Source organism: Narcine bancroftii, chromosome 10 (genome assembly GCF_036971445.1).
Source record: "Narcine bancroftii isolate sNarBan1 chromosome 10, sNarBan1.hap1, whole genome shotgun sequence".
NCBI classification, from domain to species: domain Eukaryota; kingdom Metazoa; phylum Chordata; class Chondrichthyes; order Torpediniformes; family Narcinidae; genus Narcine; species Narcine bancroftii.
The window spans coordinates 78006724-78029490 of record NC_091478.1 but is presented as its reverse complement, the minus strand read 5'-3'; the positions used below and the strand labels follow the sequence as shown (position 1 = coordinate 78029490).

Below are 22767 nucleotides of genomic sequence, written 5' to 3'. Positions count from 1 at the left end.
TGTGCTGTCGTGTTCTGTGGTTAAGTTCTGGTTTTCTACGTATAACATTCAAATTTAGATCTGATGGAAACTTTGGCCGGGGCAGAGCCTGACATAATCTAAATGTTTTGGTGAAGGGATGGCGACATTGAATATGTTCTTCTAGAATATGTTTTAATACTTTGGCCTCTACATCTTGTCACTGGACTGAAGTGGCTGATTGGAAATGTTAGTGAAGGAGTCTGTTTTCAATTTGTTGCAAGATTACCCTAACATAACTTTTTAATTTGATGGAAATCCTGATGACTCAGTAACTCTTGTTAGTGCAGTGGGTCAAATTCATTTAAATATCTTAATCAGACATGTAAATAACTACAACCAGCACTGGCTTAAGATGACTCGGTCAAAGTGAGTCAGTTTGAATCTTGGGATTCTAGATTAGCAGGCAATTTTTTTTTGTCCAAACCAACAGTTATGCTCAAATGGGGTAGTTCTGGGGATTGTTGGTTTAGTGGGTTATGTTTTTTTTAAGACTGCAATGTCAGGAAAATTGCAGAAGTAATGAGCATAATTACTGCCTGTTCACACTGAGCGCAACAGTCCCGCTGATTTGACGTTCGGTAGAGTGGATGACCGTCAACAGATTATTCCCGGCACGATTTACACTGCGGGCTTCCTCAAAAAAGTTGTTGGGATCCTGCAGGATAAATCGCGGCGCAGGAATTCCTGCACATTCCTTTTCAGACGGCCTGTGTAGCAGCAAAACTCCTTGATTGTGCCGTTACATGCCTGCAGTATGAAAACCATAGTTGAAGACTTTCTAAATTGGTGAGTTATGTGGTTGCTGGGGTGATGAACAATGATGACAAGTGAAAAAGGAGGCCGGTAATGAACCCTGAGAAGGCCTTTTAACTTGGAGGGTCTGAAATAGAATTGGATTTAATTTATCCTCTTCCATTCTTGTCTTTTTTCTCCAGCACTCTCTCTCAAACTACCTTATCTTTTGCATTTCTGCTTTGGAATCGTTCAGTATTTTGCTGGAGCAATGGTGTCAAAAAGTAAGTAGGAGGGGCTTTTGTTTTTATCTTTGAGCCTCCCCTCAGATGAAGGCAGTGCAGCCTTTCACTCTGCCTTCGGCTTTTTTTAAAAAAAAGCACAATAAAATGAAGTTCCGTCATGATTCTTGGGAGCAGCAGGAAATGCATGATGTCAGTGTTTTGTGTGGGAAGAATCCCAGTAGCTTCAGGGTTTGAGTTTCATTCCTGTTCCTGAGTGGTCAGACAAGAAGTTGGAGCTGAACAATGTTGATTTAGATACAAAAGCTGTTTGCCTGGCTGTTCTTTGAGGAAGAGAAGGTAATTATTGCTTTCATTGAATTTGGTGTTCTACATGATCAGTTGGCTTTAATTTATTTTAATAATGCAGTGAATAAAATATAGCTCTGAATCTTTAATGTTGATGAAAGGTAGAAGATTGACTGGTTGTTTCTTGTAACGTTTGACACGCCAAATTTTGTTTGCATTCAAAGTGCTCCAAAGGGCTGGCTTTTCTCCTGCATTGTTCCCCTTTTCCTGCTCCAGGGCTTCTTAAATTCCTTTCTTATCTGTGGTAAACATTGCCACCTGAGCCATTAACGTAACAAATACCAAATCCTTTTGTGAAGCCAAATAAGGTTTTCAAACTTGTTGTTTGACATTGTGATCATGGAAATAGTTTGGAATCTTTTAATTGATTTTAAACGATTTTGGTGGAAAAGATCATTATTTTGTGTTGAAAGATATTGGTTGATAAATCTTCATGGCAAGGAGCAAAATTTTTTGAGATAATATCCCGCAGGATTGAAGCGCATAATCTCTCTGCTACAATGCAGATTGAAGGCAAAAGCTTGAGCTTCCTTGAACCAGCTGTTGCTCATCCTGATGTGGAACAATTAATCAAGAGTGGGAGATTGTTTGTACAATTTGAATCCCAAATTAAATAGCTTAAAAAAAATTTCTCATGTTCTTTCCTTCCTTTTAACTTTGAGAACCTGCCTGAATATATCGATTTTCCTGCCCCTTGTTTAAATACAAATAATCTGGTGATTATTCAAATATGACCTTTGCCCATAAGTGTTGGCTGTTCTTGATGGGATCTATTGCAGCTGAAGCCAGGTCTGTTCTAGTTCAGGTTACGCCAGACCTTGGTTTTGAGGTTATTGTTCAGCGAGCAGGACTGAAAACCTCATTGTCATGTGATAAAGACAGTGCAATGTGACAGGGAATTTGTTTTTTTCTGCTATAAGGCAGAAAAGGTGTTTTTAATGGAGGGCCTTCGCTTCGAGGCCGGCTTCTACCACGTAGAAAAATTTTATTTTAATATATCTTTTTATACAGCAACCCAAAAAGGCTGCTCCAGTGTTGCTTTGATGTGCAGTAGCACCACAGTGCGTCCTCTGGAGCCGCTGTAGGCGGGGCGAGCAATGGCCAACTTTGTTACCCATAATCCCCCACGCAGCTGGAACCACTCTGGGAAATGCAAAGCGGTTCCAGCTGCGTGGGGGATTATGGGAAAAGGGGGCGGAGAATCTCCACCTTTACGTTGGATTTTTTGGCTTTATAAAAAAGGCTTAGAGATTTGCCATTGGCAGAAACTGCTTGAAACACCTTTTGCAGTCAGAGAAAAAGAAGCAAAAGGGAGTTTCCCCCAGAGTCACCAAGTGTCTGGATTCGCTGCCACAGCCCCCGCAGCCACATAGTCCAAACCATCAGCATCTAGAGCTCCAGATCGGAACCTCTGGCACAATCACGAGGTCTTCAGTGCTCTCGGCACCCTCTTGCATCTCAGTTCAAATACCTGGTATCCCTTCAGTCAGTCTCCAGCAGTCTGCAGCCTAGTGTGAACTCCTCAACTGCAGCCTCCGTGGGTTCATCGCCCTGAGTCATCAAAAGCCTGCTGCCCGTTAGACGCTGTCTTACTGAAAGTTGCTGAAGCCCATTGTTTCTGGACACTCAGCATAAGCCAGGAACTAAACTCGTCTGCTCTGAACAACCTGAGCACTGCGTGGATGGGCTTGAATGCACAATTGGTTTGCAGACTTTTTTATATGTTTGAAGAGCAAGCAAAGCTAAAATGAGGCTAATAAATACTTTCTCTGATAAAATGTTGTTGTTAAAATCTCCAAAGTTTTCTCATGAGTCTGTGTAACATGGGCATCGTATGGAACTGAAAAATTCCGAGTGGACAATCCTGGTCCCCTCCTGATCCTGAAGCTCTGGGAGCACGAAGGGGAGTCAGAAAATACTACTGACATCTGTCCCTGGCCAACTAGCTCAGATACCAAGCCACTCTTGCTGATGAGCAGCAGGTCAGCGCAGGGCACCAGTAATGCAGAGGATCCCCCCCAACCCCGAGCCGGTTAAGAAGGAGAAGCAGATGAGGTGACCCCACAGAATGTTCGGACCAGCGTAGCGGACCAGCGAGGAGCTCAGCAGCTGAAGGAACCTCGGGGGGAAGGTGACTTCGTCAGCAGACGAGCGAGGGGCTGGGGGAACCCGCACGGGTTGTGGGCCGATGGAGAACCAGGTTTCAGAGCCAGGATTCAAGGAGCACTGAGGGAAAGAAAGGCCTCAGGTGCTGAAGGCTTCCTGATCGTGTTGGAGGTTTGGAGCTGGGTGGCCAGTGATTCGGACAGGAGGCTGCGAGAGTGCTGGCGAATCCATGGACACTCAGTAACTCTGAAGGGACTCAGATTTATTGCACCGTGCAATACTAATGACGACTCTTTGTTGGCCTTTCAACGGGAAAAACTTAAAAGTACATCATGTATTTTTCATTCCTAATGCATGACTGTATTACATGTCAATAAAAAGAACTTTGCTCCTTGATCTGTGTTAATTTGGTGCTTCCAAATAGTTCCAGCCACGTGTTAGCCATTGGGCTGCGAGAAGGATAAAAGATGTAAAAATTGCAGCATTATTGAGGGTTGGGATAATGAGGAAATGTGCTGAGAAAAAGGGATAGATCGATGTATTGTGGAGATGCTGACATTTAATTTTCCAGTGAATCCAGTCTTGATGTTGCAATTTTGCAGCATGTTTGTGCATCGAATTATACATTCAGATCTCCACATTAGGTGCTTTCAAACAGCCGTGTAAAATGGGGTTAACCGGGCAGTTTGCCCGGTTAGCACCCCACTCACAAGGCAGCTTGAAAGGGTCAGACCCAGTCAGCGTTGTCCAAAGTCAACTGGGTCCCTGCCCTACCTCAGAGGCAGTCAGGGAATCCAGTTAAACTTACCCAGGACGTGTTGACCGGCAGCTTGAACAGCAAAATGGCCGACCCGGTTACTTACACGCTATGTCACAGGGAAACCCCGGCTGAAGTGTCTGCAGTGATTGGGGGGGGGGTGGGCAGGAGAGAGGGGTCGCTGCCAGGACCTGGGGTGGAGAAATGGGGGGAGAGGTGAGAGTTTGCTGCTGCGAGGGGGAGAGACAAGGTCCACAATCGGGGGGAATGAGGTCGCTGCCATGGGGGAAGAGGTCGATGTCTCGGTGGGGAGGGGGGGGTGGCATGATCAGCGAGAGAGGGGTCGCTGTTGCAGGGGTGAGAGAGAGGAGAGGGGAGGCTGCTGCAGGGGCAGAGGGGACGGCTGCCATGGGTTTGGGGGAGTGCGATTGACAGTAGGAGGGAGACTGACAGCTGGTGGGGGGTGACAGCGGAGACCAGTTTGTGTGATGTGTCACTCACTGCGTCTTCGCGGGGCAGGATCCCCCTTAAATCGCCAGGTTGGCAATTTACTGGGGCTGCCCCCCCTCAGCTTAAAAGGTTCTGGAGGCACCTTTGCCCCGCTAATCGCACCTGGGTCCCAGGAGGGCTCCCCGGGTGCTGCAGTTTAAAAGTACCTACTGATTCATCTTGTATTCGTATGTGTGAGTTCATAGACAACACATGGATGAAGGAAAAGGTTCTTTACTTTAAAGTTGTTGTAACCAGCCAACATGAGGCTTGCAAACCTCCATTACAGATCTCTCATACAGCAGTCTCTGCATCTGTGTGAGCCCCTGCTGGCAGCCAAGTATAACCAAACAGGAACCATGATCCTTAAGACATTGCTAGTAGCAATGCAAACATGATCACTTTCATTACACACATCCCTGGTCTGATGCTTGTATGAATCTTGGGTTCCAACTTAAGACCTTCCTTTATCACAAGAATATTCTGTTTCCTTATTTTTAATTGATCCCACCGTTGTTGTCGTTCCCTTGGGATTGAGACTGACTTGCTTCCACTCTGGCTCTGTGGATCCCAGAACCACTGCTGAAGCCAGGGTGCAACCTGTCAATCACAAATGGGTCAGGAGGTGCTTGATGGGGGGGGGGGGGGGGCGGGGGGAGAGAAACAGTTGAGTGGGCAGATTTGTGAGATGTGTTTAACTTCCGTGGACTCCATTGTTGGCACCATCCATCCTGAACGCTATTCCTTCAGCTTTTAACAGGATTGTCAGGAGAATTTTAAAAGGAGATTTTGAGGTGGTTCTTGAATCTTCCAATGTCCACCCGGTAATCTTTTCCCATGAAAAAATCTTAGAGGGAACAGCACCTTAACACGCCCTGTGGCCCACATTGTCCGTAATAACCATCAAAGTTTTCCACTAATCCCACTTACTGGGCCTTCTAAACCTGGAAGTTCAAGTGCTTGTCCAGATACTTTTCAAGTGATGTGAGAGTATGCCCATCTCCACCACCATCTCAGCCAATTGCAGTCATCCTTGTGGTGAAAAACCTTTTCTTCTGATTCTCTCTACCCTTACTCCTTGGTTATAAACCCATGCCCTCCATTTTTGGATGCTGCCGTTATGGTGAAAAATTTCTCCTTATTTTCCACCCCCCTCCCCCCAAAATCTGTGCCCTTAGAATTTTCTGTCTCTGTTGTATCTCCCATCAGTCTTCTCCACTCCAAGGAAAAGAAACCCAACTGCAACACTTAATCCCGAGAAACCCTGGTAAATTCCCTCTGTGTCTGCTCTGATGCATTCATGACCTTCCTCTGATGTGATGGCCAGCACTGCACGTGGTACTTAAGCTATGGTCTGATTGGTCTTTGCTCAAGAGGCCATAAGCAGTGGTGCTGTCTGTCGCAGTTATTGTTTTGGACAGCCTTCACCTCTATAGGGCGGCACGGTTATTGTAGCGGTCTGGTGATTTGGGGCCAGGGTTCGAATCCCGCGCTGTCTGTAGGGAGTTTGTACATTCTGCCCCCCCATGACTGTGTGGGTTTTCCCCAGGGGCCCTGGTTTCCTCCTACCTTTCAAAACGTACGGGGTGGGGTGGTTTATAGGTCAATTGAGTGTAATTGGGTGACAATGGCTCATGGGACGAAAGGGCCTGTAACAGTGCTGTATGTCTAAATTTAAATTAAAAAAAAAATTTAACCTGGATATTTCTTGTGAAAATCATTAGTTTGGTAATTCATACATAGTTGGGACTTCCATTTTGGTGCCAGGTACAACAGCTTCAGTTTAAGGGAATGCAGGCAGTTCATTTGTTTTCTAAAATGGATGAAATGCAAACCATGTCCCTCTGGAGAGCTTTGTGGTTTCTATTTTCATGGTTGGAACTGTCAATATTGATATAACATTCATTTAATACATGCATGAAGATGAACTGGGCATGCCTTTTTATCCAGAACAGTTTGTTTTCAAGATTTCTTGCTGGATAGCCCAAAGATTACCAAAATATTTGATAAACATAATCAAGTCATTAAAGTTAAAAATGCCTGACTCTACTTGAGGCATATTCTGATTTCTTTCTTGTGAGTGCAGAGGCAGTATGCTTCTCCCTGGTCACAATCTCCCCTGGGGTTGGGACATAGTGTCATGGATTTTCTCATCTCCAGACCACAATTAGTGAGGATTTTAGTAAGAACATCTCCTCCTCAATGTCTACCAGGAACGTGTTCTCATTCCCCTGCTCTACTCACTTTACACTTACGACCATAGGTACAATACCAGAGTAGTGGATTGGATAGAGAAAGGGGATGAGTCAACATAGAGGAAAGCAAGACATTGTCTTGTTCAAACTTCCTTCTTTCTTTTACACTTCACTCCCACTTAGAGGTGCACACTTGTAGAATGATTCCCCCCCGCCCCCCGCAGAGTATATACATGACATCTCAGACAACATGAGATTCTTGTTCCAGCAGGTGAGGCAGAATTATCATTTATTGCAAAATTACTATACACAGCATATGCATGTAAACGAATAAAAGAACTGTAAACAGGTAATGAATGTAAACAAACTACAATACAAAGAGAATTTTTTTAAAAATCAATGAAGTGCACAAGTCCTTAAATGAATCTCTGATTGAGTTTGTCGTTGAGGAGTCTGATGGTGGAGGTGTAGCAGCTGTTCTTGAACCTGTTGGTGCGAGTCTTGTGGCACCAATACCTCTTTCCTGATGGCAGAGCATGTGCTGGGTGGTGTGGATCCTTGATGATTGCTGCTGCTCTCCGACTGCAGTGTTCCCTGTAGATGTTTTGGCTGTGATGTCCTGGGCTGTGTCTACTACCTTTTTGGACGGCTTTACGCTCAGGGGTATTGGTGGCCCCATACCAGACCGTGACGCAGCCAGTCAGCACACTTTCCACCACGCATCCATGGAGGTTTGCCAGGATTTCTAGTGTCATACCAAACCCCCGCAAACTCCCGAGGAAGTAGAGGTGCTGAGGTGCTTTTCTCATGATATCATTTGTGTGTTGGGTTCAGAAAAGATCCTCCGAGATGGTGACTCTCAAGAACTTAAATTTGCTCACCCTCTCTACCTCTTGATTCCCCCAGTGACCATTGGACTGTCTACCTCTGGCTTTCCCTTCCTGAAGTCAACAATCAGCTCCTTGGTTTTGGTGACATTGAGTGCAGGGTTGTTGTTGGTGCACCTTTCAGCCAAGTTTTCATTTGTTTTCCTCTATGCTGACTCATCCCCTTTCTCTATCCAATCCACTACTCTGGTATTGTACCTATGGTCGTAAGTGTAAAGTGAGTAGAGCAGGGGAGTGAGAACACGTTCCTGATAGACATTGAGGAGGAGATGTTCTTACTAAAATCCTCACTAATTGTGGTCTGGAGATGAGAAAATCCATGATCCATTTACACAGTGGGGTGTTGGTCCCAGGTCTTGGGCCAATGGTGTTAAATGCTGAACTGTTGTTGGTAAACAGCATCCTGATATATGCATCTTCACTGTCCAGGTGTTCCAGGGCTTTGTATAGAGCCAGGAAGATGGTATCTGCCTTAGACCTGTTGTGACTATAGGCAAACTGGAATGTATGCATATACATCAGTCAGGTGCTGATAGACTTCAACACCAGCCTTTCAAAACACTTCATCACTGTTTATGTAAGTGCTACTGGTTGACAGATACTGCGGCAAGTTACTGCATTCTTCTTGAGCGCATTATGATTGACGCCTGTTTGAAACAGGTGGGTATCAAACTCTGCTGGAGTGAGACATATCTGCTGACGAAGATTATTGGTAAGTTGGTCAGCACAGATTTTTAAGACTCGGCCAGATACTCCATCTGGGCCAGATGCTTTCCTCAGATTCCTTCTTCTGAAGGCAGCATGCACATCAGCCTCAGCTATGGACAGGATGGGATCATCAGGGGATGTGGGGTGCGGAGGGGGACATGGCACATTTGACTAAATCTCCCTGTATGTATGTGCTTACAAATTCTTTGCCTTACATGGAGTCCTGGAGTTTGATGAGCATGAAAGTTTATGCTATTCTCAGTCCTATTCTGCAGCCTGTTTTTGTACTCTCTGCAGAACAATGTGCTGTTTACTAACTTCTTGTCATCTTGAGGTCACTTTGTTTCTTTCAGAGAAATATAGTTGCTTTTGAGTTCCTCCTTTAAATAGCCCCTGATCAATGTACAAAATAGGTTCTAAACTTTTGGATGTTTCTGGGCGCATTATTGAGATAACACTGATTGCAATCTGGGTGTGTTTGGGATTCCCCTGACTGCATAAACAACTTATTTTCCAATTTGCATTGTGCCTCAACTCTCAGTGGATCAGGTGTGACTTCAATTACTGTATTTTCTGGTTTCTAATTACTGATCCCTCTGTCCTCACCCATGTTCACGTTGATTTTCTCTGCTGTATAAAACCATGGACTGCCTAAAGAAATCTCTTGGTGCCTGCCACATTGACTACCGCCAGTGGGCTGATAACGCCTCAAACCGTGCATCTTGGCGCCTCACAGTTTGGCGGGCAGCAGCCTCCTTTGAAGAAGACCGCAGAGCCCACCTCACTGACAAAAGGCAAAGGAGGAAAAACCCAACACCCAACCCCAACCCACCAATTTTCCCTTGCAACCGCTGCAATCGTGTCTGCCTGTCCCGCATCGGACTGGTCAGCCACAAACGAGCCTGCAGCTGACGTGGACTTTTTACCCCCTCCATAAATCTTCGTCCGCGAAGCCAAGCCAAAGAAAAATAAAACCATGGAAGCAAGTTTTCCTTTAATGAGAATGTGGGCATATCGTGTGGTGCTGGGTGATACATGAAGTCAAAAGGTCTTGTATTGAAGTTGACTTCCTTCATTGTCTTTTCAACACACACATAGATTTAGTGACTGTATGCAGTGACCAGAAGCTCTCAACTTTAAACTCATCATCCATTGCAGAAGTAAAAGAGGTAGATTTGTACAAACAAAATAGAAACCAAAGCTGAAGAGCTGGGCTTTCTAGGCGTGGCTGATAAGAAATGCTTGAATTTTTGAGTCAGTGTTTACATTTGGCCTTGCTCCAGTGCATTTCCAGATTCTCAATGAATCGTGGACATTACGTGTTACATAGTGAGGTTATGGGAAAGAACTTGATTTTGTCAAACAGAAGCCCTCCATGCCGATAGGTGTAAAGGATTCTCATTGTTCTGTTTATTTTTCATCACTTAAAAAGTTATGGCTTGCGTGGTATATCTTCATTTTGCTGTTTGCAGAGGCTGATTGTGTTCAAAACACCACATATCTCTGGCAAGAAGTGCACTTTGGCAAGGGACTTGTTAACTCTCCGGCTCCTTGCGAACACTTATTAATGTATAGCAGCCTTTTTCACCATCTTTCCAATTTTGAGTATCCGAAAACTTTGCAATGTTGTACTGGAAAGAAACATGGCAGCCAGATTTCAGCAACAATATCCCACAAACTCTAAAACCTTGCCAGTTAATTTGCTGTGACAATTATTTGGACGGCTGTGATGTTTGGTTGGTGTGGTTTTTTTTTGCATCCACTTGGAGCGATGGTTCACTCTGCTTTGAAAGTTGGTATTGAACGGACCCCCGAGTCCTGGACTTCCTCCTAGTGTCTCCTGAGATGAGACATGACCCCACAACCTTCTGCCTTGCATCAAGAGTGCTGTTACTGATGAAAGAGAGATCCTAGATTGAATGTCACCATCAAGGACTTGAACTTGAGGTGCATACCTTAAGAAATGTGATCAGGAGGAGCCATTCATCCCCTTGTGCTTGCTCTGGCTTGCACCATCTTGGCTGATCCACCTCAGCACCACTTTCTTGCGTTGACTCCCCTGATTCACTCAATAATGGACTCATGAGACAACAGAGAAGCACAGATGTATTCCCATGGAAAAAAAACTCTTATAAACTGATACAGTACCTTCGTCAGTTTACGGCAACCACGTTTGTTTGTCGTTAGTTGGTGGATATTTGTATATATTGAAGAAATATGTGATGTTCTTTCTTTTTTATTGATAGAAAATGAAAAATTAAGTATTTTAAAAATTAATGGCCTCATGCACTGCCAAACTGAGGCGACCGCAAATTGGAAGATTTTCTCCAAGCCCCCCTTCCCTTCCCTCTCTCTTCAGAGATACCCCCTCCCCGTCACTGCTCATGGGAGGGCAACTGTAGCCGCACCCCAACAAAAATACCCAATAGGTTGATTAATAAAGAAATTGTATAGGGGAGTGGCTCCACTGCTTCTCCAGACAACCATTGGAAGTACAGACATCATATCAAGTTTTTTTGATGTGTGGCCAGTTTTTTTTAATGGGGGGGGGGATGTTTGTAATTAGTTGGTGGATATTTGTATATATTGAAGAAATATGTGATGTTCTTTCTTTTTTATTGATAGAAAATGAAAAATTAAGTATTTTAAAAATTAATGGCCTCATGCACTGCCAAACTGAGGCTACCGCAAATTGGAAGATTTTCTCCAAGCCCCCCTTCCCTTCCCTCTCTCTTCAGAGATACCCCCTCCCCCATCACTGCTCAGCTTTTTTTCTCTTCCCTCCCACCTTTTACCTGTGAGCCTGCACTCCTCCCCCTCCCTTCCTTCCTTCCTCCCTCCTCTCCACACCCACCTTTTTATCCAGGAGCCTGCCCTCCTTTTGCTCACACCTTGACCAAGGCCCCGGCCTGAAATATTGGTTACCCTTTACTTCCTCTAGATCACACATGTCAAACTCTGGCCCGTGGGCCAAATATATTCGGCCCGCGAGATCATTTCAAAAATGTATTAGAAGAGGCCCGCTGGCCGCCACGCCAGTATAGCGCATGCACAGCTAATACTATAAATCCCAGAATGCATTGGCGTCAGCCTGCTAATCGCCCCCACCTCCCTCTGTTTACGTTGCAGTGTCTCACCGTGGACTCTGGTTTTGGGGCCTGGCCGGTGTCAGGAGAAGCCAAGGCTGCTTCCCAGCGCCCGGAACCGGAGGCCTCGGGCCTGACCTCGCCAGGACCGTAGCCCACTCCCCCTTCCTGCCGCAGGCCGACCCGCAACTCATAGTGACAGGGCCGCTGATCCGCCGAGATGCCCCCGCACTGTCGTGTCCCCCCGCCCGCCCCCCCACTGCAGCGCGGCCTGGCCGGTGTCAGGGGAAGCCAAGGCCGTTCCCCAGCGCTCGGAACCGGAGGCCTCGGGCCTGACCTCGCCAGGACCGTTGCCCACTCCCCCTCCCTGCCGCAGGCCGACCCGCAACTCACGGTGACGGGGCCGCTGATTCGCCGAGATGCCGCCCTGCAGCGAGAGCCGATGCCCCCGCACTGTCGTGGTCCAACCCGATCGCCCGCAAACCCCGCCCTCCCGCACACAGGCCTGAGTAAGGATTATGAACTTTAATCTCAGGATAAAACGATCTTCCAATAGTTTCATGTCACAGTGATAAATACATTCCTGGTTAAAAATGGTCCTGCACCTGGATACAAGCTCATTAGGCATAAAACTTGAAAAGTGTGTAAATCAAAGGATATCTGTAGCAATGGAAAAAGGGCATGGCAAATAACCCTGCTAGAGTTCATGCCCACAATCAGTCACCCATTTGATTGTTTCAGGAATCATGTTATTCTCCCACATTCTCAATAGCCCTCAGATTTTACTATTCGACAGCACACTAGCAACATTTGACAAATCCTCTATAGAGAAATATTATTTATTGAATATTTTATTTCTCATTTGTTAATGCTTCTGGAAAGAGTTTATCCAAAACTATTATTAAACATTTATTTTAATAAGAAAAAGTTTAACATTACATATGTTGAAAGAAGAGAAAACATGCAGATGTTGTTGAAAATTTTCAATAAATATTTAGTTCGGCCCTCGACTTAGTCCAAGTTTTTAATTTTGGCCCTCCGTGAATTTGAGTTTGACACCCCTGCTCTAGATGTTGTGCGAGCTGCTGAGTTCCTTCAGCACTTCTGTGCATTGCACTAAAAGAGTCAGTTGATCTCTGCCTTCTGTGTACGTGGTGACTGAGCCTCCACATCCTTGGGTGGAAAATTAAAAGTTCTTCTCATCTGTCATTAATGGCTGATGTCTTATTTAGTGATTTATGAGCCCTGATTCAGGACCGACCCTTCCACCACCACCACCACCATCCTAGCCCCCATAAGCATTAGACATGTTTTCATTAGGTCACCTCTCTCTGCATTTATCAGGATTCCCACAGATAGTTTCTCCATTGAACGCTGTAGAAATTTCACATTAATGTTGCTAGATTCCTAAATTAAGACCCACTTTGATTGGCAGACTGTTTTGAGTTATCTGGATGTTAATTAGGTGCACTGTTACACCCTTGCAAGACTTTAGTGCAGTCAATTTTATTGGAAATTTATTGGATCATTACTTGTCTATAAGAACACAAGAAATAGGAGCAGGAGTAGGCCATCTGGCCCGTCGAGCCTGCTCCGCCATTCAATGGCTGAACTGACGATAGACTCATCTCCATATCCCTTAATTCCCTAACAATGTAACAGCCTATCCAACCTTGTATTAGAAATATTTACTAAGGTAGCCTCCACTGCTTCAGTTTTAGCACCTCCATTTAGATTTCATTTTATATCTAGTTTCCTTCTCCCACTTTCCCAAAGATAGACGAGGTTGGTCGGTTAATTAGTCACATAGCTGTATTTGGGTGGGGTGGGCCAGAAGGGTCTGTTCTTGTGCTGTATCTCTCAAATTAAATACATTGAATTGTGGAAAGTGAGGGTTTGGCTGTCTTAAAATTTCTTTCTGGATTGGGGTTGGTTATCAGTCCCTGAGTGCTTTTTAATTATTGAGATTTACATACTGAAAGGTTTGGAGTCTGGAATAATAAAACTTAGACACACTGCCTTGTTTTAAAAATAACTGAACTTCAGTTGCAATTTAAAATAAAGCGACCACAATGGGCTTTTCCAGTTTCTTTTTCTCATTATGAATCATTGGTAAACCTTTGAGTCTAGGTCAAAAAAAGCTATCAAATAATCACTAATTATTTTGTCTGCGGATATTGTGGTACAGCTATGGTTAATTGTATTTGAGGGCAATGTTTTGAAGAGTTTACTGTGACAGATGAAAGCATCTTGAATGACAAACTTCCGATGATTTGCTTCAGGGTCCTCCTTTATATTGGAGACGTGCTTTGAGTCTGCGCTGACTCAAATTTGGCCACAGAACAAATCTAAGGACTGGTGCAGCTGTTTTCAGTTCAGTTCTAACTCTTGTAATAGCGCAAAGAGTTCCACTGACTGGCATGTTTCAAACAATAACTCCCTACATTTACAGAGAGCTGTGGAAAGTTTGGCTTCTCTGACAGTCATGTTCTTGGTCTTTGGCTCTGACAATTGATTGGTTGACCTGGGAGATGGGGATGCTGTTGCCATTGGTTGCTCTCCTAACGCAGGTGCTCCCCCTACTTACTATGGACGGACTTAAGATTTTTCAAAGTTACGATGATTTGAATTCCGATCTGTGGTATGCAGTATGCTGGCTACAGTATACAGTACGCTACTCTCTTGCGATGCTGGGCGATGGCAGCATCACGCGAGAGTGTCATACAGCATACTCCTGAGCTGTTCTCAAGCATTATCAAAAGAAAATGAAATCGATGGCCCTGTCACATTAGCATCCAGCAATTAATTTTAATTCAGTGCTTCAAACATTCTTCTTGCCTGGTGTGCTTTCAGCTGTGTGCGTTAAAGTTTTTTTTCAGAGTGGAATAAAGTTATTAAAAATGTAATTCTTAAAAAAGTAGTAGGTGCGATATTCTTTTTCGATTTGCGGGAGCTCTGCTGGAATACAACGCCATCGTAAGTTGAGGAGCACCCAAACTGTTTCTTGATGCTTATTTTCAGCCCAGAAGTGATAATTTTTAAAATCAAATTTTGGTGGAACATAAAGAATAAATGGTAGGGTATTCAGAGAGACCTTGAGGTGCACGTCTTTAGTGCTCCGAAAGTGGTGACACAGCTGGATGGGGTAGTGAAGAAACCGCGAGGTACGCTGGAGAACATAAAACCATAAGACATAGGAGTCGAAATAGGTCATTTCAGCCCATCGAGTCTGCCCTGCCATTCCATCGTGGCCGATTTACTATCCTTTTTCAACCCTATTCTCCTGCCTTCTCCCAGTAACCCTTGATACCCTTCCTGATCAAAATCATAGGCTGTGGCATTGAATACAGGAGTTGGGGTACCTTGTTGCACCTTTCCCAAACATTAGACTCTGCATGGAGAAAGGTGTCCCCACCCTACTGGAAGGATGCGCAAACAATAGAGTGCAGGAGTGATACAGCAAGGCGTTGCCTGGAATGGAAGGCTGTAATTGTATGGAGGGATTGAATTACCTGGGTCTATTCTGACTGGAACAGAGGATGCCGAAGATTGATCTTGTAGGTGTTTATAAAATTATGAGGGGGATTGGGATAGATGATCTGAGTTTTTTTTCCTCCAATGGGGAGCCTCAAACTGGAGTGCACAGGTTTGAGGTGAGAGAGGAGAAATTTAAAGGAGTACTGAAGGCTAAGTATTTCACACAGAAGGGGGTGGTTATCTCCAACAAGCTGTTGGAGCAGTGGTTCTCAACCTTTTTCTTTCCACTCACACATCACTTTTTTTTTTTTTTTTTTTAATTTTTTATTTTTCACACCATAAATCACATTAGCCATGATATACACTATTTCTTTTTCACACATATACAGTGACTTTTTCTCCCTCCCTCCTCCCAAGCCACCCCCCCCACCCCCCCCCCCCTCTCATCCATTTTAGGTATACAATCTAGGTTGCATTAAGCCAGTCAGACAATGTTGTCATTCAACAAAAATACACCAGAAATTCTACTGAGTCCATTCTTTTCTTTCCTTCTCCTTCCATCAACTTAGGTAATGTTTGTCCCCGGTAGGTTTTCGCTATTGTATTTAATGTAAGGCTCCTATACTTGTTCGAATATTTCAATATTATTTCTTAACCTATATGTTATTTTTTCTAATGGAATACATTTATTCATTTAAATTTAGTAGTTTCTTCCTTTTAATTTGGTTATGTATTCCATTAATATTTAAAGTCATATAGTTCAGCGTAGCCCTTTTATATTTTGTTTATCTTCTCTTTCTGTTTTTCCATCATTACCTTTCCTCCTTTTCCATTTCTGTTTCACTCACACATCACTTTAAGTAATCCATATGCCATTACTGCTCTGGGATTAGTTAGGGATTGCTTAAAGTGGTATGTGGGTGGAAAGAAATAGTTTGAAAACCACTGTTTTAATTGTACCTTATTGACTCGTTATGTGCACAGTTTCAGAACTCCAAAGGAAATGAGCAAATGACAATTTTTCTCCAGTAAAATATTTCAGTAACAATTGGGTCTAGAACAGTCATTCTCAGCCTTCCCTTCCCACTCACATACCACCTTAAGGAATCCCTTACTAATCACAGAGCACTTAAGATATAGGAATCACTTAAAGTGGAACGTGAGTGGAAAGAAAAAGGTTGAGAACCATTGTGTTTGAGTTTGTGGCAAATACAGTTGCAAAATTTAAAAGGAATTTGGCCAGGTACTCAGAGAGAGAGACTGATTTGATATAGGTCAAGGGAATTGGCATAGATGGGCAGCAGGGTTGACCTAGTTGAGGTGGGCTGAGAAGGTCTGTTTCCATTTTGTACAATTCTTGGTGTGTTAGCAACTCAGCATGGGATATCCAAGTCTATTGTGTTTGTTACCATTCTAAATACTTGATCATATTTGTTCCCTCTGGGTTAATATTGTTCTGCAATCTCACACAGCTCATTTTATGCTCCCACACTTACTATTTCTGTGAGGTATTTGGATATTATTTGCAAGTTTTACAATGCTTATGAGGTAATTCATCGATGCAGTGTGCTTTAACGTCCGAGCAATCTAATTACATTAACTCTGCAGTAGTCCTGGTGTCAATTTATGACATTAAGGCCATCTTTATCATTTGCATATGGAAATATTTGAAATACTGCTGTACCAGTTAAAAATGCATTTCCTAATGTTGATAAACAACCAGTATGCATCCACAGACTTTTTGTACAATTAGGTGCTCAATTCTATTGTAATTGAACTTGAAGATGTTGGAGAATTTTAAAGTTAGAATTTTATTGGATGAGGTGTTGGATTATATCAGACAGCATGACTCCCACCTTTTTAATTGCCATACCAATTGGTAGCCCACATCAGTTAAGCTGGCCTTCATTTTTTTAAATTTTTAAATTTTTTATTTTTCACACCATAAACCACATTGACCATGATATATACTTTTTCCTTTTCAAATATATACAGTGCCATTTTCTCCCGCCCCCTCCCTCCTCCCATCCCACCCTCCCTACCTCCCCCCCCATCCATTTAAAGTACAAAATCTAGGATACATTAAACCAGTCAAACAATGTTGTCATTCAATAAAAATAAACAAGAAATTCCACTGAGTCAATTCTTTTCATTTCCTTCTCCTTTCGTTAATTTAGGTAGTGAAAGTCCCCGGTAGGTTTTCTCTATTGTGTTTCATGTACGGCTCCCAGATTTGTTCAAATATTTCAATATTATTTCTTAAACTATATGTTATTTTTTCTAATGGAATACATTTATTCATTTCTATATACCATTGTTGTATATTCAAATTATCTTCCAATTTCCAGGTTGACATAATACATTTTTTTGCTATGGCTAGAGCTATCTTAACAAATCCTTTTTGTGCACCATCCAAATCAATTCCAAATTCTTTGTTTTTTATGTTACTTAGGAGGAAGATCTCTGGATTTTTTGGTATATTGTTTTCTGTAATTTTATTTAATATTTGGTTTAGATCTTCCCAAAATTTTTCTACTTTCTCACATGTCCAGATTGCATGAATTGTTGTTCCCATTTCTTTTTTACATCGAAAACATCTATCAGATACTGTTGGGTCCCATTTATTTAACTTTTGAGGTGTAATGTATAGCCTGTGTATCCAGTTATATTGTATCATACGTAACCTCGTATTTATTGCATTTCTCATCGTTCCAGAACATAACTTCTCCCATGTTTCCTTTTTTATCTTTATATTTAAATCTTGTTCCCATTTTTGTTTAGTTTTACCATTTGTTTCCTCATTCTCCTTTTCTTGCAGTTTAATATACATATTTGTTATAAATCTTTTGATTATCATTGTATCTTTAATCACATATTCAAAGTTACTTCCCTCTGGTAACCTCAGACTGCTTCCTAATTTGTCTTTCAAGTAGGATCTCAATTGGTAGTATGCCAACACTGTATCTTGAGTTATATTGTATTTATCTTTCATTTGTTCAAAGGATAATAATCTATTTCCTGGAAAACAATTTTCTATTCTTTTGATCCCTTTTTTCTCCCATCCTCTAAAGGAAAGGTTATCTATTGTAAAAGGGAGTAACTTATTTTGCGTCAATATTAGTTTTGGTAATTGATAATTTGTTTTATTCCTTTCTACATGAATCTTTTTCCAAATATTGAGTAGATGATGTAATACTGGAGAACTCTTATGTTGTACCAATTTTTCATCCCATTTATATAATATGTGTTCAGGTATCTTTTCCCCTATTTTATCTAATTCTAATCTAGTCCAATCTGGCTTTTCCCTTGTTTGATAAAAATCTGATAGGTATCTTAATTGTGCGGCTCTATAATAATTTTTAAAGTTTGGCAGTTGTAAGCCTCCTTGTTTATACCATTCTGTTAATTTATCTAGTGCTATCCTCGGTTTCCCCCCTTTCCATAAAAATTTCCTTATTATTTTCTTTAACTCCTTGAAGAATTTCTCTGTCAAGAGTATTGGCAATGCCTGAAATAGGTATAATATCCTTGGGAAAATGTTCATTTTAATACAGTTTATCCTTCCTATTAGTGTTAGTGGTAAATCTTTCCAATGCTCTAAATCGTCCTGTAATTTTTTTCATTAGTGGATAATAATTGAGTTTATATAGATGGCCGAGATTTTTATTTATTTGTATACCTAGGTATCTTATTGCTTGCATTTGCCATCTGAATGGTGATTCCTCTTAAATTTTGAGAAATCCGCATTATTCATTGGCATTGCTTCACTTTTATTTACGTTAATCTTGTAACCCGACACTTCTCCATATTCCTTCAATTTCTCATATAATTCTTTTATTGATAGTTCTGGTTCTGTTATGTATGCTATAACATCATCCGCAAATAAACTGATTTTATATTCCTTGTCTTTTATTTTTATCCCTTTTATATTATTTTCTGTTCTTATCAATTCTGCTAGTGGTTCTATAGCTAACGCGAACAATAAGGGTGATAGTGGGCATCCCTGCCATGTTGACCTGCTTAAGTTAAATTGCTTTGATATATATCTATTTACTATCACTTTCGCCAATGGCCCCTTATATAATGCTTTAATCCAATGAATATACTTCTCTGGTAAACTGAATTTTTGCAATACTTTGAATAAATAATTCCATTCTACTCTGTCAAAGGCCTTCTCTGCGTCTAAAGCAACTGATACTGTTGGCACTTTACTCCCTTCTACTGCATGAATTAAGTTAATAAATTTACAAATATTGTCTGTTGTGCGTCTTTTTTTAATAAATCCAGTTTGGTCTAGATTTACCATTTTCGGTACATACTCTGCTAATCTGTTTGCTAATAGTTTAGCTATTATCTTATAATCTGTGTTAAGTAATGATATTGGTCTATATGACGCTGGTGCGAGTGGATCTTACCCTTGCTTTAGTATTACTGTAATTATTGCTGTTTTACATGAATCTGGTAAGCTTTGTGTTTTATCAATCTGGTTGATTACTTCCAGGAGGGGAGGAATTAATAAATCTTTAAAAGTTTTATAGAATTCTATTGGGTATCCATCCTCTCCTGGTGTTTTATTATTTGGTAATTTTTTTATTATCTCTTGTATTTCTACTATTTCAAATGGTTCTGTTAATTTATTTTGTTCCTCTATTTGTAATTTTGGTAGTTCAATTTTAGTTAAAAATTCATCTATTTTCCCTTCTTTCCCTTCGTTTGCAGTTTGGTATAATTGTTCATAGAATTCTCTAAAGTTTTCCTTGATCTCCTTTGGATTATATGTGATTTGTTTGTCTTTTTTCCTTGATGCCAATACCATTTTCTTAGCTTGTTCTGTCTTAAGCTGCTATGCTAGAATTTTGTGCGTTTTTTCCCCTAGTTCATAATATTTGTTTTGTCTTCATTATGTTCTTCTCCACCTTATATGTTTGTAGTGTTTCATATTTTATTTTTTTATCTGCCAATTCTCTTCTTTTAGTTGTATCTTCCTTCATTGCTAATTCTTTTTCTATATTTACTATTTCCCTTTCCAACTGCTCTGTTTCCTGATTGTAGTCCTTCTTCATCTTGGTTACATAACTTATTATTTGCCCTCTAATGAACGCTTTCATTGCATCCCATAGTATAAACTTATCTTTCACTGATTCCGTATTTATTTCAAAATACATTTTAATTTGTCTTTCAATGAATTCTCTAAAATCCTGCCTTTTGAGTAGCATGGAGTTTAATCTCCATCTATACATTCTTGGAGGGATGTCCTCTAACTCTATTGTCAATATTAAGGGTGAATGGTCCGATAATATTCTAGCTTTATATTCTGCTTTTCTTACTCTATCTTGCATACGAGCTGATAACAAAAATAGGTCTATTCTTGAGTATGTTTTATGTCTACCCGAGTAATATGAATATTCCTTTTCAGTTGGGTGTTGTTTCCTCCATATTTCCAAAAGTTGCATTTCTTCCATCGATTTAATTATAAATTTGGTTACTTTGTTCTTTCTGTTAATTTTTTTTCCCAGTTTTGTCCATATTTGAATCCAAATTCAGGTTGAAATCCTCTCCTATTAATATGTTCCCTTGCGTATCTGCTATCTTCAAAAAAATATCTTGCATAAAATTTTGATCTTCTTCGTTAGGTGAATATACATTGAGTAGATTCCAAAACTCCGAATATATCTGACATTTTATCATTGCATATCTCCCTGCTGGATCTATTATTTCCTCTTCTATTTTAATTGGCACATTTTTACTAATTAATATAGCTACTCCTCTTGCTTTTGAATTATACGACGCTGCTGTTACGTGTCCTACCCAATCTCTCTTTAATTTCTTGTGCTCCAATTCAGTTAAATGTGTTTCTTGCACAAATGCTATATCAATTTTTTCTTTTTTCAATAAATTTAGCAGTTTCTTCCTTTTAATTTGGTTATGTATTCCGTTAATATTTAAAGTCATATAGTTCAGCGTAGCCATTTCATACTTTGTTTATCTTCCCTTTCCATTTATCCATCATCACCTTTCCTTCTTATCCATTTCTGCTTTCTTGTTTTGAACACTTTATAAGACAACATTTCTAAAATATCAAACATTTTCCTTATTCTCCTAGTTAAAACTTCTTTAACCCCATTCTCCCCTCCCCCTCCTGAGTTGCCCTTTATCCCTTGTCGGGCAACCACATTCCCCCTCTCCATTTGCATTTGCGAATTCACTCGCAAACGTCAACTGATTTTGTAGTGACCGTAACTCCTCCCCACCCAGCCCCCCCCAGAAAAGATTTCAATTTTCATATGTAACAAAGGTCACTCTTTTAATTCCCTCCTTATTCCCTCTATTCCATTTCCCTCCCTTATTAATTCTTGTCTATACTCTATATATTTTCCTCTAAATACGGATACAATCATGTATACACACTATATATATATATACACACATATACCCCTTTACACACATACATATAGATCGTGGTCATTTTTACTCTTATTATATGTCTTCATCTCTCTGCTTGTTTTATAGTTGTTCTGCAAATTTCCTTGCTTCCTCTGGATCCGAGAGTAGTCTGTTTTGTTGCCCTGGAATAATTATTTTAAGTACCGCTGGGTACTTTAACATAAATTTATATCCTTTTTTCCATAAGATCGTTTTTGCTGTATTGAACTCCTTCCTCTTCTTCAGGAGTTCAAAACTTATGTCTGGATAGAAAAAAATTTTTTGACCTTTATATTCCAGTGGCTTTTTGTCTTCTCTTACTTTCTTCATTGCGTTCTCCAATACATTTTCTCTTGTTGTATATCTTAAGAATTTTACTAAAATGGATCTTGGTTTTTGCTGCGGTTGTGGTTTCGGGGCTAAAGTTCTATGTGCCCTCTCTATTTCCATTTCTTCCTGTAATTCTGGTCTTCCTAAGACCCTGGGGATCCAATCTTTTATAAATTCTCTCATATTCTTGCCTTCTTCATCTTCCTTAAGGCCCACTATCTTTATATTATTTTTTCTATTATAGTTTTCTGTTATATCTATCTTCTGAGCTAACAGCTCATGTGCCTCTTTAACTTTTTTATTAGATTCTTCTAATTTCTCTTTTAATTCCTCTACTTCCATTTCTACAATTGTTTCTCATTCTTCCATATTTCCCACTCTTTTTCCTATCTCTGACATGGCCATTTCCATTTTATTCATTTTTTCTTCTGCATTCTTAATTCTTCTTTTTATCTCATTAAATTCTTGTAATTGCCATTCTTTCACTGATTCCATATATTCTTTAAAAAAAGATACATCCATTGTCTTGCCTTTCTCTTCTTCTTCCACTTCTTTCTGTTCTTCTTCTTCTTCCTCTGGATTGACCATCTGTTGTTTCCTTGTTTTCTTTTTACCCTCTTCTTTCTTGTTGTCGTTATTGTCTGTGTTCTGCACCTGCTGCTGTGCTGCAGGTGTCTCTCTCAGCTGTGGAGATCGACTCCGCAGCTGTTCCCCCCTCCCGTCAGTGTGTTTTTTTTCATGCGCACTGCGCATGCGCGACTCCTCGTGCATGCGTGGTTGCGCACTTTTACTCGGCTCTGCGAGCCATTTTTGTAGTCCCGATCACGGGACTTCCACTGACCTGCGGGAGCGGGCTTCTCTCTCCGCGGCGGGACTCTTTGGACAGGTAAGGCCTTCACCTTCTTCTTCCGACATTCTTTCTTCCTCTTTTCTTCCCGTTGTCTTCGACTTTTCTCTCTTCGCTGC

At 41.2% G+C, this 22767-nt stretch overlaps 1 protein-coding gene across 4 annotated transcripts in view; it reads left to right on the top strand.

The window, feature by feature from the left end:
• ripor1 (RHO family interacting cell polarization regulator 1) overlaps window positions 1–22767 on the top strand; it is a 134512-nt gene that overhangs the window by 1254 nt on the left and 110491 nt on the right. The window contains exon 1 of one of the 4 annotated variants that reach the window (XM_069901505.1): window positions 722–807. The exons of 1 other annotated variant lie outside the window; for it this stretch is intronic. The gene's annotated coding sequence lies outside the window, so the exon portion shown is untranslated. Of the gene's footprint in view, window positions 1–721; window positions 808–1231; window positions 1335–12058; window positions 12081–22767 lie in introns of those variants that run through there. 2 more of the 4 variants (XM_069901503.1, XM_069901506.1) reach the window with 2 other exon arrangements.